The sequence below is a fragment of the Mytilus galloprovincialis genome, chromosome 2 (assembly GCF_965363235.1).
Source record: "Mytilus galloprovincialis chromosome 2, xbMytGall1.hap1.1, whole genome shotgun sequence".
Taxonomy (NCBI): domain Eukaryota; kingdom Metazoa; phylum Mollusca; class Bivalvia; order Mytilida; family Mytilidae; genus Mytilus; species Mytilus galloprovincialis.
Genome location: NC_134839.1, coordinates 101,222,228 through 101,245,067, shown reverse-complemented (window position 1 = coordinate 101,245,067; position 22,840 = coordinate 101,222,228). Strand labels below are relative to the sequence as shown.

Genomic DNA, 22,840 nt, shown 5'->3' with positions numbered 1-22,840 from the left:
CACATTACCAGATATTTACACGGTCAGTGACTGTATAACGCCAGTGCATTATAAATACGGTCAATTCATTTGACCAAGAAAATAGCCAAGTTCCAGTATAAATAAAGTAAAAAAAAATATAGTATTGTTTAGGATCACTACACTCTGTAACAGTATTTTTCATTATAACAGATAATTTAAAACATACGCAAGCAAAACAATTATATTTTAGTGAATTATAATTTATGACACAATTTGCCATTTTATGATAAAAAAAATAATAGGCGCAACTTTGAACAGACATTACAAAACACAACGTCTCATTAATACTTTCCGTCGGTTGTAAAACAGTCACAACAAGATTTTAAACGTTATAAACTATAATCGTATGTCCAATGTCATCTTCCAGATAACTACATTTAAAAAAGTATATATATTTTCGTTATTGAAAATTATTCCTCCAGATAACCACCGTTTTCCTTTTTCTGTTTACAAATATCAACAATATAAATATAACTCTGTGAGTTTATTGTTCAGGTGCATCAGTTATAAAAAGAAAGTCATTTAGTATGTATACTTATTCTATAAACTACCTAGAATATCAAATAAACGATTTAATCACTAGCCAAATAAAATAGTAAACATGTTCTACTAATTGCTAGTTATAAATGACTTTTTGATTTGCATTCGATAAAGCTTTCAGTATTCAACGAAAACTATAAACAAAGTATAATAAAGCAGGCATACCGCTGCGTCTGTGTTGACCGTTTATACTACAATATAGTCGCAGTGTGTACGCTTTAGTCTATCACAAGATGTAAACATATCTTATCGCAAATGATGAATGGAACTTAAAATGGAAAGCAATTAGAGAGAAATAATAGTCGAATATTTAAATGGAAACCGATTTTGATAAGTTTGATTTACGGGATTTTTAGTGCCACATTCATTTTATGAACACATCTATCATGGTAAGAATTTATATGTTATAATTTTTATTGAAGTTAAACGTTATATTTAGTTCTGACTGTCATGTGTAAAGAGTTATGTAATGTTTGCAACAAGCATATGTATTTTTATAATTGAAAATATTTAAATCGACAGAAAAGCTAAAAATGATATTTTTACTATTCTCATTTATCTATTTTATGTATTGGAGTATATTTCATATGACAAATATCAATTATTAATCATCGTATATTATTTACGAATCACCATCGATTTTTCACACCCAATGCTTATGTTTACATGAAACGAGTTATGGAATTTTCAACTAGTAGTTTTAATTTTCATTCTTAAAATATTTTCATTACAAATTGTTATATGCATGATTTCGATCGATTCAATGTAATGTCAATTGCCCGAGAGAAGAAACTTACCTTAGAAATAATATGAAACTTCAATAATAAAAATTGTATATGTTTATATACTTGACCACCTAATTTCAACTTTAAAAAAACACTTTGCGAACGTGAAGCCTCATCTAAAAGAAAATCGTGTATATTATCAAAATCTTCAATAATGTACATCTGTTCGCTTATTGTCTTCCCGAACTCTTCTTCGCCGATATACTACCGTATTCAGTGAACTTATATACGAGACATCTCGTTAATACTGCACCGCACCGAACATTTGAGAAGGGGAAACCGTGATGAACGAATGTAAACCAACGTTTATGGAAGGTCAACAGTTTTTTTATTAACAACTAGGAACCCATTGAAATTAAACACAATATCATGGCTATATCATGTATTAGATTTGATTTGGTTCAACGTAATTTGTACGATGTTTTACGTTTACAGTAAATTCAAAACAAACCGGACATAGCTACATCATATAGTTAATTGTTACCTCAGTTTGCTATTATTAAGTATTGCAATTTTCATTGTTATTAAATGTAATTTCAGTATTTAGTTTAAATATTATCTTAAATCAATCTTAACTCGAACTTAAGCTAATTCTAATCTTATTTTTGAGAAATAGTTTTAGTCATTCAAATGGGACGTCATTTTTGTGTGCTGTTTTAGAATTTCAAATCTGTTGTCATTTTTTGTGCCTTTTTACCACTTCGTATGTGACGTCACTTTTTTCACTTTTTAAGTTGAGGTCTTGACTAAGTCGGGTGTGGCTATTATTTGTGTTGATTTATGTAATGTATCTGGGTTTTGTTTTTCTGTAATTAGTTAATACTTCAGTTTTATCATGCATATCTTTTATATTCATTTGATAAAATTTACTGTTTGCAAAAGAATAAATTGTTCAAAGTAATATCGCCGCGATATAGCCTTTTTGTGCTAATGCGGCGTAAAGCAACCAACAATCAATCAATCAATTCAAAGTAATAAGGATGTTCTTATCCCAAGCATAAATCCCTAGTCGTATTTGGCACAACCTTTTTGAATGTTTGATCCTCAGTGCTGTACAATTTTGTAATTGTTTTGACTTTCGAACTTGTATCTGGGCGCGCTTCTGGCGTATTGAATTTTAAACCTGGTGCCTTTTGTTAGCTATTATTTGTGTGTTTCTTTGTCTAATATGTTCTCCTATTTAATTGTATAGTAGTCCTGTAATGTTATGTTGTCATTTGAATGTTATATTTAACATTGCCATTAAAACGGGAGGTTTGGCATGCCACAAAACCAGTTTCAACCCATCATTTTTTTCTTTTAAAAAATGTCCTGTACCAAGTTATGAATATGGCCATTGTTATATTATAGTTCGTTTCTGTATGTGTTACATTTTAACGTTGTGTTTCCGTTTTTTCGTTTGTTTTCTCTTATATTTGAGTGTGAATTCACATTACTATAAGACGTGTCAAGGTACTTTTCTATCCCAAATTCAGATATTTGGTCTCGATGTTATATTTTTTTATTCTCATCGGATTTTGTCTAATGCTTAGTCGGTTTCTGTGTGTGTTTCATTTTACTGTTGTATCGTTGTTCTCCTCTTATATTTAATGCGTTTCCCTCAGTTTTAGTTTGTTACCCCGATTTTTTTTTTTTTTTTTTTCATCGATTTACGAGTTTTGAACAGCGGTATACTGCTGTTGCCTTTATCTATCCATTCACTCTTTTCACTTGTTCTGTTTTGATTGGTTATAATTTTCACGATCCAGTAAACTTCACGTAACTTCAAACAACAATCACCAATCGCTAAATGAAAGAAATAAAATCTCCGAGGACAATTCAAAACGGAAGGTCCATAGCTTTATAGCTAGCTTAACCTCTAACTTATATCACATTCACATCAAATTCCACTATATTGACAATGATTTGCGAACAAAACATACAAATATAATAGGTTAAAACGTCAAAAATAGGGTACAGCAGTCAACATTGTGTTATAATCTTAATCACTATTTAACAAAAGGAGTAAAGAAGCACAAAAAAAGACAAGAATACTAGTGTTGTTTTACTATAGCACAATAAGACATTGACGGGATGCATAAGTACAGAGTCACGTCATATGTATTTAAGTAACACAAAAAGGCATATAGTCTAGTACTTTAGCAAAAATGAAACACAAGAATACAAAAAATTATCATATAAAAATACCACAACGATGGAATGTATAGTAATACTTTGTTCTGAAATATGTTATAGATTCGTAATAAATGTAAAGAAAAGTGCATATAGATCTTAGTTTAGTATATATGCATGCATTGGTTTAATAATTTCGGTAACATTAATATAACTACAAAAATAACTCATTTCATCTGACTTTAAGAGAGGAATGTTTGGTTTGGTTTTTTTTTTTTTTTTTTTTTTTTTTTGTTTGCTGTGGGTTATTTGTTATGCGGGTTCATTATAGGATATCTTAAGACAACCCTACAAAGCATACTTCATTTATAAAAAAAAATATGAAGCTTATCTCTGCTGATGTTATTGATGTTTACTGTTTATATTTTAAGTTTGGCAGTTAAAGGAAGGGTTTATGGAACTTGATTTCATAGTTTATACAATTGATCATAATATTAGTCCTAACTTCTCTTCTATGTTGGTTACACGTCAATAAGACAGTAAACATAATATCCAATAAAACCAATTAAAGTTATCTAAAGGGCTATATAAGTCTTCAACCGCAGACAATTTTCAATAGACAGAAAGTCCAACACCAAATCGTCTCGAGTCTAGACAAATTGTTAATAAATCAAGTTGACAACAGCAAATAGTTATCCCACTTCAACACGGAATTCTTGTAAAGGACAATCAATCAACGAGATACAAACAAAAAAAAACCTACTGATGATTGAGTTTCCTACTTGGGACAGAGGCATCAACGTATAGCTGTGTTATCAACGAGGTTCTTGATTTAAGGCGGATACATTAAAGTGAATCAAGGTTGAACCCGACTCTGGACAGATACATGGATTAGAGGGGTTGAACCTGACTTGAAACAGATACATTAATATGAAGCAGAGTTAAATATCTTACTGTAGGCGAATAAATTAATGTTTGGTGTGGTTAAATTAGTTTAATCTCTATCAGCGAAATAACAAAAGGTACACAAAGAAACACTTATACCGAAAACCAGTTTAGAAAATAGCAGTCTACAACAAAATATCAGTACTTAAACAAATACATACTAGTTTTACTCTTAACAATAACCACAATAAACCTATTTCTTGTATCAAATATAAACTAAAAGAACTAGCCAAGGAATTTGTTTTTGTCCCGGCCGATAAAGCTGCTAATAATATTATTATTGTTTGACGTAAATTTTACATTGAGGTTCTACAAAAAGAAATCGCCAATTCACCAACATTCCAACTGACTCCATTTTCAGAAAACGACATCTGTAACAAACATAAACTCTTAGCTACCGCTTTACAAGCAGAACCAAAAACAATGAAAGTCCCAACTATGTATTGGCTCCGAAGCTAAACAAAACACCTTACAAATATAGATTTGTTTCTTCTTCAAGCCATTGATAAGACCTTCGAAAATAGTGGAATTAATTACTTTGGAGTGTCAAGAACTCGTTGGAAGTACTTGATAAATTGCATGCTTATATTGGTGATTTTGAATCTGTTCAAAGTTTTGATTTTTCTAACCTACACACCACATTGCCTCACATTCTCATTAAGAAAAAACTCACACACTCATTAAATGGGTATTTAAGAGGTCAGAATGTGAATGTATATGTTCAAACTCATTTAGGTCATTTTGTAGTAGCAATAAACAAAAAAAATATGTCAATTGGACATGCTTGTATTTTTGTCAATCTGATGAGTTAAACCTTTTTCAACTGATTTTTATAGTTCGTTCTTATGTTGTACTGTTATACCACTGTCCCGGGTTAGGGGGAGGGTTGGAATCCCGCTAACATGTTTAACCCCGCCACATTATTTATGTATGTGCCTGTCCCAAGTCGGGAGCCACTAATTCAGTGGTTGTCGTTTGTTTATGTGTTACATATTTGTTTTTCGTTTATTTTTTTACATAAATAAGGACGTTAGTTTTCTCGTTTGAATTGTTTTACATTTTCTTATCGGGCCTTTTATAGCTGACTTTGCGGTATGGGCTTTGCTCATTGTTGAAGGCCGTACGGTGACCTGTAGTTGTTAATGTCTGTGTCATTTTGGTCTTTTGTGAATAGTTGTCTCATTGGTAATCATACCACATCTTCTTTTTTATATTTGATACTATATCTGCCCTTGAATTTTTACTAGGTAACATTTTTGTTCCGCTTTGGAGATTCCGTATATCGTCAGGTTATTGGAATTCCTATGGGGACTAACTGTGCACCACTTATTGCAGACCTGTTTTTGTATTGCTATGAGTTACAATTTACGACAAAAATCTATCGAAAAAACAGAAGCTAACACAACCTTTAAATTACAAGACTTAAAAAACCTTTAAATAGACTCATTAAGAAGGGATATAGTTACGATACTGTTGTCAGGTCATTAAAGATTGCATATTTCGGCGTTAATATTGATTCACTTAATCTGAATCAATTACAAGCTTGGGGTCTCACTAATTAGAAACAAGAAGCACCCGGAAGCGTCAAGAAGCGATAAGAAAACAAATTTAGCGTCAAGAAATCTAAACATTATTTATTTCAATTAAATAAATATAGAAACATGCATTTAAGTTCTTATTTAGTATTGTCATAAACATTCAACAAAGATGTGAAGTACAGGGATGGATCCCGGATTTTCAAACGGGAGCGTAATTGCCAAAAATGTGAAATTAAGCACCGAGCGGAGCGAGTCGAAAAAAACATTTGACGATTTTTGCTATTTTGAATTTCAATGTGCTAATTGTTATGCGTTTACTTTTCTGCATTGGCCAGAGGTATAGGCGGAGGGTTGAGATCTCATAAACATGTTTAACCCCGCCGCATGTTTTCGCCTGTCCCAAGTCAGGAGCCTCTGGCCTTTGTTAGTCTTGTATTATTTTTAATTTTAGTTTCTTGTGTACAATTTGGAATTTAGTATGGCGTTCATTATCACTGAACTTGTATATAAATTTGTTTAGGGGTCAGCTGAAGGACGCCTCCGGGTGCGTGCATTTCTCGCTGCATTGAAGACTTGTCGGTGACCTTCTGCTGTTGTCTGCTCTATGGTCGGGTTGTTGTCTCTTTGACACATTCTTCATTTCCATTCTCAATTTTAGTGTACATGTATCTCAAAAATCCGTGTTTAAAATTCCTGCAGTTAATTTTCAATGTCAGATGTTAATAACAAAGCTTTTAAAGATGCCCTGTGAAATTCTGTCTTAGTATAATTGTTCTACTGTTTCGTCTTTATCCGGCCAATAAAGATATAATAATCGGAATAATTTTACTTCCTATATACGATTGTGAAAACCGTTTATATAATCATGAAACAGTTGGACAACGTTTTTACAAAATGACATAATATCTATTTGGTATAATCAAAACGGTGCAGACAAATGATTTTACAAATAAAGTCTTGAATAGTCAACTGCAGTAATAAGTTATTACCTCAAAAATTTAACAGAAACGATATTGAAAAGACGATGACAAATCAAGAATATGGACACAAGTAAAACTATTTCATCATTGTTCTCCAACTGATGTATCAAAAAGACTGTGGCGTTCGTTGGCTTCCATAATTAACCATTCGATTTAAGTTCATATGAAATGAGTTTATAGAAATTACAATATTAAAACATATAACCCAATGCATGCATATATTCTATACTTAGTTCTCTGTGCACGTTTTGTAAACATTCTTTAGAACTCAATAACGTGCAATTAAATCACCGTCGATCGTATATTTTTTTAGCTCGTAGTGTTTTTCATTTACATTTGTATAAAATTTTCATCACTAGTTATTAATTGTATGATTTCGATCGATGTTAGTATTTCCAAAACGAAAGATTTGTTTTATAAAGGTGTCCTTTTATGACAAAATATATATTATTCAAATCCTGCAGTTTATCTCTGATACTGTTATTGATGTTAACTATCTACATCACCTGTTTTTCCAGTTGTGAGAAGTGTTTATGAAACTCCGTTTCTTCGTTATGACATATCGTTTAAGGAATAACTGAACATAAAATATATACAAGCAGTCCTTCCTTTTCTATTATGTTTGTCACACCTCAGTGAGACAGGAAACTTAATACGCAATAAAACCAATTAAAGACATCTGAAGGGAGACATAAGTCTTCAACAGAAGACAATATTCTATTATAGACAATATGTCAAACTTCAACTTGCCCCGAGTCTAAACAAATTGTTAATACATTGTGTATATCAAGTTAATAGTGCCTAACAAAGATATGACTTATATACCAAACTCTTGTTAAAGACAACAATCAAAGAGATTTCAAATAAAAACACCCACTGATGATCGCGATTCGTGACTTGGGATTGTAACATTAATCCTGTTAACGTGTATCGGTGTTACTTGTTGAAAAAGAGATTTGTGACTTTCTTTCGCTCTTGCATTGTGCTATTGTGGAATTTCATGTTAAGGTCATTCGTACGAAAAAGCTATGCAGTGAGTTAGTGTCCAAAAGACAATAAGACAATAGCAGTACTTTTCTTGAAGATTTGAATTAAAAAGGGTTGTCTGTTGAAATAATGAATACGTACATGTGTTTTTAAAAAGTAGCCACTTAGTTTAGGAATTATGTTCATCCTTTGTACAAAGTTTAAATTATCATAGAATGTAATTGATTAATAGGTTTCCACTTTCTAGGATTTTTTTGGTATTCCAGATTACTTATTCGTGTAAGTTCTGATATCAAATGTTGTGTATTAAATCAGTTGGCTTACTTATCATGTTGATTGTCAGTTGTTGTATATCTAAAATCATTTGATAACAACCAATATGACGATGATCGACTGGCAAGCAACATTACTCTTAGAATCATTTTGTGTTTTATAAACAAATGTCTGTCATAATAACATTTTTTATAAACAAATGTCTGTCATAATAACATTTTTTATCAAGCATAGGCATGATACTAATAAAAGAATTAATTTCACGAAGTTGACATTATTAGTTTAAACGTTTCTAAACATTTCACTGTAATAGTTTTAACGAACACTTATCAAAGGGATGTGGTCATTGTGTACTAGACGGAAATATACTTTAAAAAGTATTTAAACAGGAAATCTAGAATAAGTCAAAAATTGGGATAATTTTGTACTGTCGGAGTTAAATGTATTTTTTTTTCGCAAATATACATCTTTAAAGACATTTATAGACGTGATATGACAAAGTTTAGATAAACTTAAGACTTTCGTAGAGACAAGGTATACAATAAACAATAGGGAACATATACACAAATGTTCAAAATATGCAAGATTCGAACTGTTGCACTTGATCAATGTGTATGAGTCAGTAATGTGTCTTCAAAGTTACATTGAAGACCTGTTGGTGACCTTCTGCTGTTGTTTTTTTCAATGGTCGGGTTGTTGTCTCTTTGGCACATTCCCCATTTCCATTCTCAATTTTACCTCCAGTATCCTGATTTTTCAAAACAATCTTATTTTTAAAGTTTCCAGTTGTTTTACTATACAAATTAACAGAAACCACTTACGACCTAATTATAAAATATAGTGTTAGCCTTGGTGTTCCCTTGTATTCTGTTGTTCATTCTACATGTAACCAACTGTTAAAATGTTCATAAATACTAAGAAACAAACGGATGCATGTGGAGCTTTCCTGGCTCAACCAACCATAAAATATTGATATTAAGTTGTTAATGGTCTGTTGGAAAGATGTAAAGTGTTTAAATTATGGCTTACAAGACTACGCAAAAGATGTCTGATAACTATTTTGGAGAGTAGACTTAAACTAAGTTCGTGACGTAATAAATATAACTTGGGTGTACTACTTTTGTGAGAAGTTCAAAGCACGTACGGATTTTGGATTTAAAAGAAAACATAACATTTCAAAAAACAAAGTAAATATACAGACAATTTGTCGTAAAAACAAGGTCCTCTACTTCGTCATACGCACTAGCACTCCATTATCCCCTATAACATCCAATTCTGGATCCGCGCCAGAAAAGATATTTTGCAATATGCAAATTCATTCCAGAGACATACTATTGTATTAAATGTTCTGTTCATACATAAAACACTGCATATTTATATTCATAAATTTTGTATCTAACACCCGATCTTGCATGACATGCACGTAAAAAAACACCAAGCTTACAATCACGTTATTCATTAAATCCATTAAAATTAATTTCTCCTGAATTAATAAGCGACATTGTACTGGAAATGATTTGTCGAAACCAAAAATAATCCGAAACGTTGTTTAATTATTTAAGGATTAAACATTTTTTCTAGAGGTTATTACTGTATGAATTTGGATGATGCACTCACACACCTAATCATTCTCAACCCAGACTTTTTTTTATTTATGTTAAAGAAATCACCATTTATTGAACCCCAGGATCCAACTCGGTGTTCCGCGCATAAATATATAACAGTGAAATGAACATAGTGTTTACAAGGTTAAAACGAAACTGAAAATTTCGACAATATAGTCCTTTCAAGTTAACCCAAAGAAAGTAAGTATTACTGATTAATTTATTCAAGTTTTAATAGATATTCAATCACTGAAACAGTTAAGGTATAACGGCTGTTATAATGTATAATTCTTGCCACGTCCATTTATGGTTATGGGGGATTAGACCTAAAACTCCAAAAACTTATACTTCAGTTGTTGTTTCTGTAATCATTGAACCGGTTCCATGAGTGTTGCCGCATCCCTGTGTATGCTTTACAATTATATAACTTACATGCCTCATATCAACAACAATATGTTAGCGTTTGTAAGAAAGAGTGTGTATCATTTTATGTAATAGAGAAAGAAACAAAAAACAGTTGGCTTTAACAAACAAACAAAAAAGACTTACTGAAAACGAGTTTAACATTTCTAAAAGGTACGGATTGCTTCATGGTATCATAAATTATGTCTAGATCCAGCGAGTTCCGAATACAAAAGGAAACCTTTTTAATTCATCAGACTTCCTAGATATAATTAACTGCATTCGGAGCATACAGAGCTAAGACAAAATGTGGAACAGGATCCACCTCCTTCAATCATAAGAAGTTAATCTTTTTATGCGATTTTGAGTTACTAAGGAGTAAATATTTGAAATTTCGGGATAGCGTAGAAAATAAACATACAAACTGCAAGCTAAAACGAAATGGCAATTCTTTTAAATTTGATGGATTAGATTTTCTACTTTGAATACTTTCTTGGAAATATAGCTTGCTTTAAATTTACTTAAGTTGAGCAGTAATCGTTAATTATACAACATATGTTTAAATGTTTAATCATGTTCTTTCATGTGGATAAAAATAGCGTACTTATATTTATAGTTACTCAGAGGACATTTACCAAGTTTTCTCGAGTACTAAATATATTTTAACATTCATTTTGTAAGTTTTTGTCCAGTTAATTTTATTATTACTTCCTTCACTCGTGAAAATTATAGTGCAATTCAATATCCCAAAATATCTTAAAAGTTTAAGGCAGTTAAAATCTTAGAGTAAGATGATGCCAAATTAGAAATAGTGTCTTAAAAATAGAAAGAAAAAACGAAATCGCTACCAAAGCCAAATTTAATTGCTGAGGATTACACAATTGCAGATTTTCTATGATATCATGATTGAGAGAATTGTGTCATTTTACTGACTTCAATCCGATTCCAAAAGCAAAATATTTGTGTTTAAATATGGAATAAGTGATTTTACTCCTAGTAAAACTGACACTAATTTAACCTTTAATTAAACCTGACTAGCATGTGATTGGATCTCCAGCTTACAGCTGTCACTGCAGTAGGAACCTGAGATACTTAAATTAAACTTAATTACTGTTCTCTTTACTTCTTCATTTTTATTGTTGGTTTTTACATACGACATGAAATGAATGTTCTGCAATCATTAACCCATTTGCTTTGTTTACCAGAAAATCATCCTACTACTTCAGTTATCTTCTATTAGAAACACAAACAGATAGACAAAACCTGGACGTATGTCTAAGTATATTATTGAAATATTCTACATCTAATAAAACTAGATATTTTAATACAATTTACTTTGAGTACTTACTACAGAAATCATTATAATTCAATAAATAACAATATAAGTATGGAATACATATGGACAAAATAAGTTTTAGAACATTTTAAACTCTTGTTTGAAACAATGTCTTTTCTTGCAAAGTATAAATTGTCCGTTCGCTCTTTTTGCTTATTTTAATGAAATAAAAATGAACTGATTCTTTCACACCGCCTCTGTGTCGATGGGGATGAATTCATATGACACATTTTACCCTCGGTCTGTTTCCTTCTCCATGTTTTGTTCCTGGTCATAAATTTGCTTAGTGCTTCAATTGCAGCTATGTCACTGAGACTAATGACCGACATAGCTAGATAAAACTATTAATTATCTTATTACTACTTCAATTTGATATTAATTAGTATTTTAATTTTCAATGTTAATAATACATGTTAGATAGTCATACAAATCTAATCTTGAATTCCATACAAATCTAATCTTGAATTCCATACAAATTCTTGGGAACTCGTTTTACAAATTCTAATTTGACGTCATTTTGAGCGTTACACTGGGGTAAGAACACGGCTGTGTATTTTCGTAATGTGTCCGTTTTTATTCTATAGCTATTCACTACTTCAGTTTAATCATGTAGATCTATTATGTAGTAATTTTATAAAATTTACTGTTCACAAAAGTATGAATTATTCTAAATTCTAAAAAATAATGATGTTCTTGTCCCAGGCGTATTGGTTACAACTTTTTGAGACTTTTGACCGCAGTGCTTTTCAACTTTGTGCTTGTGTTGGCTTTCAAACTTAGCGTCACTGGTCAGTCTTGTGTGGACGTAACGCACGTTAGGCATATTACAATTTTAATTACGGTAGCACTACAGTCAGAATTTTCTGACTCCAACCAAGAGTCTTTAAAGATTAATTTCTCCATAACTACTCACTGGATTTTTAAAATCTTTAACTCATTATAAAGCTGAAATATTAATTCTTTTTAATCTATAGATGAATTTATTATTGACATGATTAATCTCAAATTATAGCTACTTAATTGCCCAAAAAGTGGTCTTCAATTTGAATGAAAATGACACATTCAGGTCAAATGGTAGTAAAAAAAAATTTCAGCACTTTAATCAACCATATACTATAAACAGATCTGTGTCTCAGATTTTTGATATATGTCTCCAGTAAGAAGATATATTGATTTAACTGCTGAGTGCCAAACCTCATTTCACCTTTCATCTTTGGACACCTATAAAACTTTTAGAAACAAATTATCCAAAATTTGGGACACGGTATTGTAGAAAATTCTCCCTTTAATCACATATATCAAAGTCAAACCAAAAGGGGTGCCCATGAAGTTTCTTTTTTTCATTTTTTGCTAACAATTCTCATGAAAAATTGTTCTGAGAAATGACCTAAAAACTGAATTTTCCCCTTAGAACCTCTATAAATGCATCATTCATACAAAAGTTCCACTGAGAACACCCCAGGAGTGTTCTGATACCAATATTTTATCAATATAACCACACAATTCGTGTCTTTGATGCTCTAATACTGTAAATTTTGAATTATTTGTGCACTGACCAACACTAACTTGGCATTTGGCGGGAGTTTGACGTCATAGATTTGACCAACATCTGTGATGTAGTAATTAAATATAGACAAAGCTCCGCCTCTATCCAGGCAGTCTAAGCAAGATAAGAGAATAATAGGAATGACCAGCTGCATATAATCAATATTTAACATCACTATTATCACTATAAAGAATGATTTTCATTTGTATTTTAAAAAGAAATATACTATGAAATTAGCTAGATTATTAAAATAATGCAATAAAAGGCATGTTCCAAAAAAAGATCAAGACCATCCCCTTCCTGAAAATAGACTGTCCCACATAATTTTTGAGTAAGTGCTTAAAACTCCAAACAGAAGACAGATTCAGAGCCAATCCTTATATGTATATAGTTTTGTTTTAGATTTTCTTCTTTTTGATAACTTTTCCCATTTCTCTGTTTATTTCAAAATTAGATAATTACTTTGGTTGCAATACACATGATACAATGAGATAAGACCACACTATTTATCTTGTGGTCAGTGATTAACAGCTGGACACTGGCATCAACAGATGCCCCTCCTAAATGCCTATATATTTAGTTTAATTACCATGTGCTTTTATTTACATACGTTCATTATGTATTTACTCCCTGATGTGATATGATAATGTTTTTATTTTTACAAACTGTGCAGAATAATAAATACTTCAAAATTATGTCATAAAAAAAATATCTTAAAAAAATCAGTTAGACTGTAGTGCTACCTTAACCTGGTACCTTTTGTTGGCTATTATTCATTTGTTTCTCTGTCCTATATTTTCATGTTATATTTAACATCGCCTTTAAAGCGGAAGGTTTGGCATGCCACAAGACCAGGTTCAACCCACCATTTTTATTTTAAAATCCCCTGTACCAAGTCAGGGAAATGGCCATTGTTATATTATAGTTCGTTTTTGTGTGTGTTACATTTTAATGTTGTGTTTCTGTTGTGTCGTAGTTCTCTTATATTTGATGCGTTTCCTTCAGTTTTAGTTTGTAACCCGGATTTGGTTTTTCTCCATCGATTTATGAATTTCGAACAGCGGTATACTACTGTTGCCTTTATTGAAGATACGTCACTGCTTACTAAGACTAATGATAAACGTCTCATTGCCTCAATTAAAGTTACGTCACTGCTTACGAAGACTAAATTAAATGATAATGTCGCATTACTTCAATTGAAGTAACATCACTGCTAAGACTAATGATAAAGGTCCCATTGCCTCAATTAAAGCTACTTCACTGCTAAGACTAATGATACATGTCTCATTGCCTCAATTGAAGTTACGTCACTGCTTACTTTAAAGACGTACTAATGATAAATGTCGCATTGCCTCAATTAAAGCTACGTCACTGCTTACTAAGACTAATGATAAATGTATCAGTGCCTCAATTAAAGTTACGTCACTGCTTATTAAGACTAATGATAAATGTCGCATTGCCTCAATTGAAACTACGTCACTGCTTACTAAGACTAAGTTAAATGTCGCATTGCCTCAATTGAAACTACGTCACTGCTTACTAAGACTAAGTTAAATGTCGCATTGCCTCAATTAAAGCTACGTCACTGCTTACTAAGACTAATGATAAATGTCGAATTGCCTCAATTAAAGTTACGTCACTGCTTACTAAGACTAATGATAAATGTCGCATTGCCTCAATTGAAGCTACGTCACTGCTTACTAAGACTAATGATAAATGTCGCATTGCCTCAATTGAAACTACGTCACTGCTTACTAAGACTAATGATAAATGTCGCATTGCCTCAATTGAAACTACGTCACTGCTTACTAAGACTAAGTTAAATGTCGCATTGCCTCAATTAAAGCTACGTCACTGCTTACTAAGACTAATGATAAATGTCGCATTGCCTCAATTGAAACTACGTCACTGCTTACTAAGACTAATGATAAATGTCGCATTGCCTCAATTGAAACTACGTCACTGCTTACTAAGACTAATGATAAATGTCGCATTGCCTCAATTGAAACTACGTCACTGCTTACTAAGACTAAGTTAAATGTCGCATTGCCTCAATTAAAGCTACGTCACTGCTTACTAAGACTAATGATAAATGTCTCATTGCCTCAATTAAAGCTACGTCACTGCTTACTAAGACTAATGATAAATGTATCAGTGCCCCAATTAAAGTTACGTCACTGCTTACTAAGACTAAGTTAAATGTCGCATTGCCTCAATTAAAGCTACGTCACTGCTTACTAAGACTAATGATAAATGTCGCATTGCCTCAATTAAAGCTACGTCACTGCTTACTAAGACTAATGATAAATGTCGCATTGCCTCAATTGAAACTACGTCACTGCTTACTAAGACTAATGATAAATGTCGCATTGCCTCAATTGAAACTACGTCACTGCTTACTAAGACTAATGATAAATGTCGCATTGCCTCAATTGAAACTACGTCACTGCTTACTAAGACTAAGTTAAATGTCGCATTGCCTCAATTAAAGCTACGTCACTGCTTACTAAGACTAATGATAAATGTCGCATTGCCTCAATTGAAACTACGTCACTGCTTACTAAGACTAATGATAAATGTCGCATTGCCTCAATTGAAACTACGTCACTGCTTACTAAGACTAATGATAAATGTCGCATTGCCTCAATTGAAACTACGTCACTGCTTACTAAGACTAATGATAAATGTCGCATTGCCTCAATTGAAACTACGTCACTGCTTACTAAAACTAAGTTAAATGTCGCATTGCCTCAATTAAAGCTACGTCACTGCTTACTAAGACTAATGATAAATGTCGCATTTCCTCAATTGAAGCTACGTCACTGCTTATTAAAACTAATGATACATGTCTCATTGCCTCAATTGAAGCTACGTCACTGCTTACTAAGACTAATGATAAATGTATCAGTGCCCCAATGGATGCTATGGCATTGCTAAGTCTAACAACAAATGTCGTTCACTTGTTTTGATACCTTGATATTTTAATTATTATGTAACATGCCCATAGACTACTGCAATTTGACATTTAATATATTACCCACACATTTGACGTTTAAAATCTGTCGCAAAATTTCAATAATACCATGGTCCTTTGGGACGTCAGAAAATAATCATCGTGTCGCACCTCCAGGTATAACTGTACAATTACTACGTAACATATGTATGTTTTGTGAAAGATATTAAAAAAGAACTGCAAGGAAACCATAAATTATACATCACTTTGACAGCACAATAAAATCAAAAGAAGTACCTAATATAACAGCTCGCCAAACGGCTGTCAATTACAACGACAAGCCTCTACATTAAATATGAAGCTCCCAATTGCAGAAGTCTAAATAAAATTTGAATTAAACGATAACTTAATATCTGCCATCACAACCAAAGTCCTGAATGGCAAACATTAATAATGGATAAGGTTTCTAACTTTATTCTGGTGTAATCTGATCGGGTTAATTTTTTTATTTCTGTATTAAACTTTTTTCTCAATCAGAGAAAAAATATTTGTTTTATCAATAAAAATATATCGTTCATTACTTGTAAAATTATTTTAAAATTATTTCAAACTTTAGATCCTTTAGAAAATACTACAATCTTTACTAGCATTTATAGTATCATAGCTTCATATGCGTGTTTTTAACGCTGTAACATCATTATGTCGTTAAACTCGAAACCACAATATTGAAAACATTTCGGTAGTTTGAACTACAGATTGAACAAGATAGATGTTCTTAATAAAAATAAAAATATCCAAGTTATATGTTGTGTTATTTCTTTCAAATACAAATTAATTAATTTTGAATTTTGACTTTCACAATTTAATCTGTTATATAAAACTGTGTTCCAAATTAATGTAATTCATATGTAATCCACTGATAGTCTTTTCAGTAAAATTTGTAGACTTTATATATGTATATAATTTTCACATTTTACTAGGTTTCGTCGATTTTTTCAATTTTGACTCGTATAATCAATTCGCTCATCTTTGGTAGTATTGTAGTCGTCTGCCATCTTTTATTGCAATCATCAGAGCAGATTTCACAAAAGTTATCAAAGTTTTAAAAATGCAATTTGTCTGGCGTGAAGTGATTTTTTTTTAAACTACATTTATATATCTTTATCATCTGGTCGGATTCCTTTTTTGTGTTAGTCTTTTTATTTCGAAAATTGCTTTATAAAGGAAAGCCACTCAGACATTTTAGTTTTTAACAGAAATATGCTTTCAGTTAATTTGTCTATTTTTTCATGTAGTGGGATTTTCAGATGACATTATTGTATTTGGAAATTGGTTTATACTGCAAAACTATATAGCCATGGGACATTATTTTCATCTTATTTTTTATGTTTATATGCAGTTATGTATACATAAAAATGAGTCTCTGGGAAATATCCAATGAGGTACTGAATCGTCTAGAATAAATGATACTGAACAAACAGGAAAAACTACAAAGCACACGTACAAAGTTTTACAACGTTTACTTACTGATACAACAAAATTATGTAATCAAGCTTTATTATTTTCTATTAGACTTTACAATAATTAGATTACTGATAAAAGAATCAAATATCCTACTATCGCTCTTTGAAAATATTTTGATTGTGAAAGATATGTCTAAGGCGTTCGAGCACTGAAATATATAGGGTCAATCACTATATTTTCTAAGTTGTTTTGAAACAAAAATATTGGTTACTTTAAAGAGAATGTCCTACCCTTTGATTGGTCACTTTTAAGAGAATGTTCTACCCTTCGCTCATTTCAGATTTGGTTTATAGATTTTGAAAAGTGTCAAATAAAACACTCATCATATATAGATATAGGAAGATGTGGTATGAGTTCTAATGAGACAACTCTTCATCCAAGTCACAATTTAAAAAGTAAACCATTACAGGTCAAGGTACGGTCTTCAACACTGAGCTTTGACTCACACCGAACAGCAAGCCAAAATGAATGTATAAACTAGTATTTTAGAGATATTACGTGAAATATCCATTATTATTAGAATAAAACAATCATATTGCGTGCTTTTATTTCTCAATTAGAAGCGATGAAGTTGTATTTACAAAATCGTGTTAAATCCTTCCTACTGGATTAGCAGTCACTTAAACTGTCGTTAAAGCTGTATTTAAGGACAGACAAAGTGTGAAACATATTGGAAATATTGAAGCAATACTAAATGCATTGATAATAACTCTCTCTAGAGAATGTTTACAACTTTATTCGTTGAGTCGAAAGATGCTTACAGATTATTTCACATGATCAACTTTGACAATATTACAAAACCAGATAAATGTTTCCGACTGCATAATTATGTGACATTATAGCATACAGCTAATTTAAAATTTTGACTGCCTCTGCAATATAAGATTGCATTTGAACACGTTCACTTTTAAATACCCACTTCAGGTTCTTGTAAAGATGTTATACGGGTTCTCAAATGTGCATTGAAAGACAGAGAACTTCCCAAAATGCCTAGCTTGCATTTAATGTTCAAAACAGACCACATATAAAAAAGAAGATGTGGTATGATTGCCAATGAGACAACTCCGTACGATAAGTATTGTACATGTTAGTGATGTTAACACAATTTGGACTTTTACTAGGTTGATTTATTGATTGCTGTCTGCTAATCGTCCAGTGACGAATATATCAGTCCTTTCAATACGAGAGCAACTAACAATCAACCGAATAAGGTAAGTTCTGCTAAGTTGAGTGGCCTGAATCATAGGGTATTTTGGAAAGGGCAAACTTTTGTGGTGTATTGGGCCATTTACGAATTAGTGTATAGGAAAATTACAGAAATAGATTTTGTTGTAAACCTTGTTCTGTTACAGTAAATGAAATAAAAGGATTGAAAATCTTCAAGTATTAAAACAAATTGCATTTACAGCCAGATGTCTATGTTTTTCTATTTCTTAGCCGGTTTATAATTTTCTCAACCGGTTGATTGTTTTAAAAATGTTGGACATCAGTTCTTCATGGGCGAAAAATTTAATATGGAAGTCAAATTGTCTTGCTAATGTGATGGACTATTTGTTTTTCGGTTATGTTTTTCTTCTTTCTTTTTGCTATGATGTTGTATGTTCATTCTCACTGATGATATTGATTGCTTTCCTGGTATTGTCTTATTTTTTTTATGATCTTATTAGTAAAATGAAAATTATGCTGATATATTTATTGTTTTGATAAAACAAATTTGGTAAAGTATCAGGCACTCTCGATTTTATAATTATAATGTCCGATTTTTTTTGTTTTTTTGTTTTTTTTTTTTTTTGTGAGCACTTAATATAATGTTGTGAGCACTTAATATAATGTTGTGAGCACTGCATATAATGGTGTGAGCACTGTATATAATGGTGTGAGCACTGCATATAATGGTGTGAGCACTGCATATAATGGTGTGAGCACTGCATATAATGGTGTGAGCACTGCATATAATGCTGATCATTAACATAAGGCAGTCATGGCGTTCCATAATGGTCGGCGAAAAGCCAATATATATGTTCTTTTTTTACTTTTGTTGGATATTTGAAAAGGTATTTAAAGAGTCTGTCTCATAAATACGGACATAATGGAATTTAATTAAGAAAATCCTAAAAATTATAACAAAATCCACTTAAAAATGGTTGAAATATTTCACAGTCTGTTATAGTTACGTGAGGAAGAAAACACATCTGAAGAATTTTGAAATAATCCTCTCTAAATTGGCGAATTTACTGAAAGATATTTCATACGGATTTTTACTGGGTGTATGTTAACACTGCACGTACAATGTTACAGCTTTCTTTCGTAAAGTAGATAATTATACGACGTGTTCTGCATTTCATGGACACTTATTTCAGATGCCACTGTTTCCAAACAAAAATCTTGGTATGTTACTGTAATTCCATTCCAGAATTTTGAAGTTTTTAAAATTATCAAAATTATACTGATAAGAAAACTCGACTACCCTTTTTTAGATAACAAATCACTTATAATTTCAACAGTTATTCAACTTGAAGCGGTGAATAGTGAAATAAATATAAAAAAATTGTCTGTGACACTATAGCTATATCCTGATTCGCAATGACCATAAGAGTGTTTACGGAGGACCTAAATGCCACAATACGCGTAAAAATGAGAAAATATCTAATTTTAAATAATGAAGTGGATATTTTCAATAATGGAATGGACTGCTATGACCTTTCAGCCCCTAATTACAGATATATATTATACCTCAATCGAAAGCTTATCAAGAGAGGAACAAAAGGTATAGAGTCAATATGTTCCGCAACGCATATTAGAGGAGTAACGAAGGACTTAAATATCGAAATACGCGTGAACATTGAGAAATAGCCAATTTTGAATAATGAAATGGATACTTTGAATAATGGAATGGACTATAAGGAGATAACACAAACTCCTAATAAGTATAGTAAACAGTTAACATACAAGGGTTTGTGATTTCCTTCTTACAAGAATACGTATATCCTTTAACCCATATAAAAGTGCATTATCATCGTATTTCTTAACTTACATAAAAAAAAAATCGGAAATTTCTATATCGGTCATATCCTTATTTACTGACATGATCGGTCATTTCATTTTGAACTCGGTCAGTTTTAAAAACAAGTTTCACAGAGTCAAAACTCTCTTTAGAAAACATTGTATGATAATTATTCATTGGAAGCAAGCGGTTAAAGGTCATTTTTGTCAGAGATATAAGTTCTTTGCATGAATTAAATTTTTGGCTTTCAAATTTTCGGCTTTGAGCGTTTCTGATAAAGATACATGTAAATCCAGAAAAACGTTTAGGACGCATGAACTTTTTAAAGTTGTTTTCATTCTTTAATACTGTTGTATACTTTTGTCCGTCTTGATACATCTCGCGATAAATCCAGTAAGCTTGGTATAATTCTTTCCAAATGAGAGATACTAATACATAATGTTTACAAGTATTCAAAAAATATAATTAGGGAGAGGGTTTTGTACAGCACCGATGTATTTTACAAACAATTGCAAACAAAAAAGGCGTGAGAAACCAAAGGGACATTAAAAACTTATAAAATGAAGACAAGCTGACAACAGCATGGCAAAAACACGGAAAAAAAGAACAAATGCAAATAGAAAATCATGATCGAAGCTAGTATTATCTATTTCGTTCTATGGTCTCCTGTAGTTTAAGCCCACCCAACCACGTCAAGGTAAGTGACAATATGGCAGGGATTTTTTGGTGTTTTTTTTTTACATAAAAATCCCGTGAAAATAACACGCAATAAAGTTCCTTTCGTTCAAAATGTGGTAAATTTCAGCTAAAAAAATAGTCTTACTAAAATCGTGAAATACTTATACTTAATTAAGTAAATCTTTTCAGCTAGTTATATCATAAATTTAATTGTTAAGCTAATTGATAAGTATTATTTGAACAAATAACGCAGAAAGCAATAATTCTATTTTTCGTGTTGAAGATGGCCTGTATGATGAGGTATCTTTGGCTACCCTAAGAAACCACCAAAATGTTTAAAAACGTGACCACGGTAGCTTACGACGACATTCATGATTGGAAAATATAATGATTTTCCAATGGTTTGCATATACATATAGCCGTGTGTTATCCGTTAACTTAAACTCGTTAACTAGACATCTTTTTCGATACTGGGCACTCTACTAATAATTAGGAATACCAAGAAAGTTCTGTCATATAAATACATAATTTAACACTAGATACAAATTGGGGTGAATATTCTTCCCTGTATAGATTTAAGGAGAATAATCTTGAAGTTGATACAAATATAGTACGAAGAAGTGAAAATTAGTAGATATTCCAAATAATCAAATCTGGTATATAGACAAGATCCATATTAATATAAAATAACAAAAAAGCATTATAAACAGTATCATCAGGCCTCGAATTAACAATACGATTTGAGAGTACTCGCAGTTACTGACAGCTAGTTAAAAGCTAAAAAAACAATTAATAATAAAAAATCATGCATCAGAGACTAAAATCAACTAAAACACATCCTAGGGATTTAGTATTTTAACGTCATGAACAGTCAGAGAAGACATAACTTGTGCAATGCCAAAAATAAATGCATCGACAGGTAGTATGATAGTGAGGAGCGACTTCTATAGGTATAAAGATTAACGTGTGTGTGTCTCTATACATCCCGCCTCAAAAGAAGATACAATTTAGTTATGTTTTAATTTGCTAATGACAAAATCGATATTAGTGCCAATGTAAACTATATTCAGAGATCTAATTACAATATTGGTACGATAACCCTTACGTATAAGCTTGTTTAAAGGTTCGATTAGTTTACACGGATAACATAGTGATTTCCTCGCTTTAAGTACAATATTACCGTAAAATTTAGGATGTGAAATACCATTTTTAATAAGTTTTCTACAGGTACAGCCAATTTTACTAATCAAATATTTGTATCTATGAAAGAACTTAGTAAAAGTTTTAGGTAATTTATGGTATCGAAATCCCTGATACAATAATTTCCCAGTGATGCATTGATTACGTTCATTGAAATCTATGACATCAGAACACACACGGCCATACCGAACGAGTTCGGATATATAAACACCGTATGATGGAGCCAAAGGCACATCGCCGTCTAAAAAAGGAAAATTAACAATAGGAAATGAAGTATCGTCTCTTTTGTCGTAAATTTTAGTATGAAGTTTCCCGTTTGAAATTGAAATGTCTAAATCTAGAAATGGACAACTGCTGCTGTTGATGTTAGATTTAGTTAAAGTAAGTTCTCTTGGGTAAATTTCGGAAGTAT

General features: G+C 31.6%; 1 protein-coding gene across 2 annotated transcripts in view; it reads left to right on the top strand.

Annotated features, from left to right (window-relative positions):
- The first annotated feature begins 744 nt into the window (after positions 1-744).
- Positions 745-22,840, top strand: part of LOC143065151 (calcitonin gene-related peptide type 1 receptor-like) — a 109,398-nt gene continuing 87,302 nt past the window's right edge. The window contains exon 1 of one of the 2 annotated variants that reach the window (XM_076238540.1): positions 745-950. The gene's annotated coding sequence lies outside the window, so the exon portion shown is untranslated. The remainder of the gene's footprint in view (positions 951-22,840) is intronic. The other variant, XM_076238536.1, reaches the window with a different exon arrangement.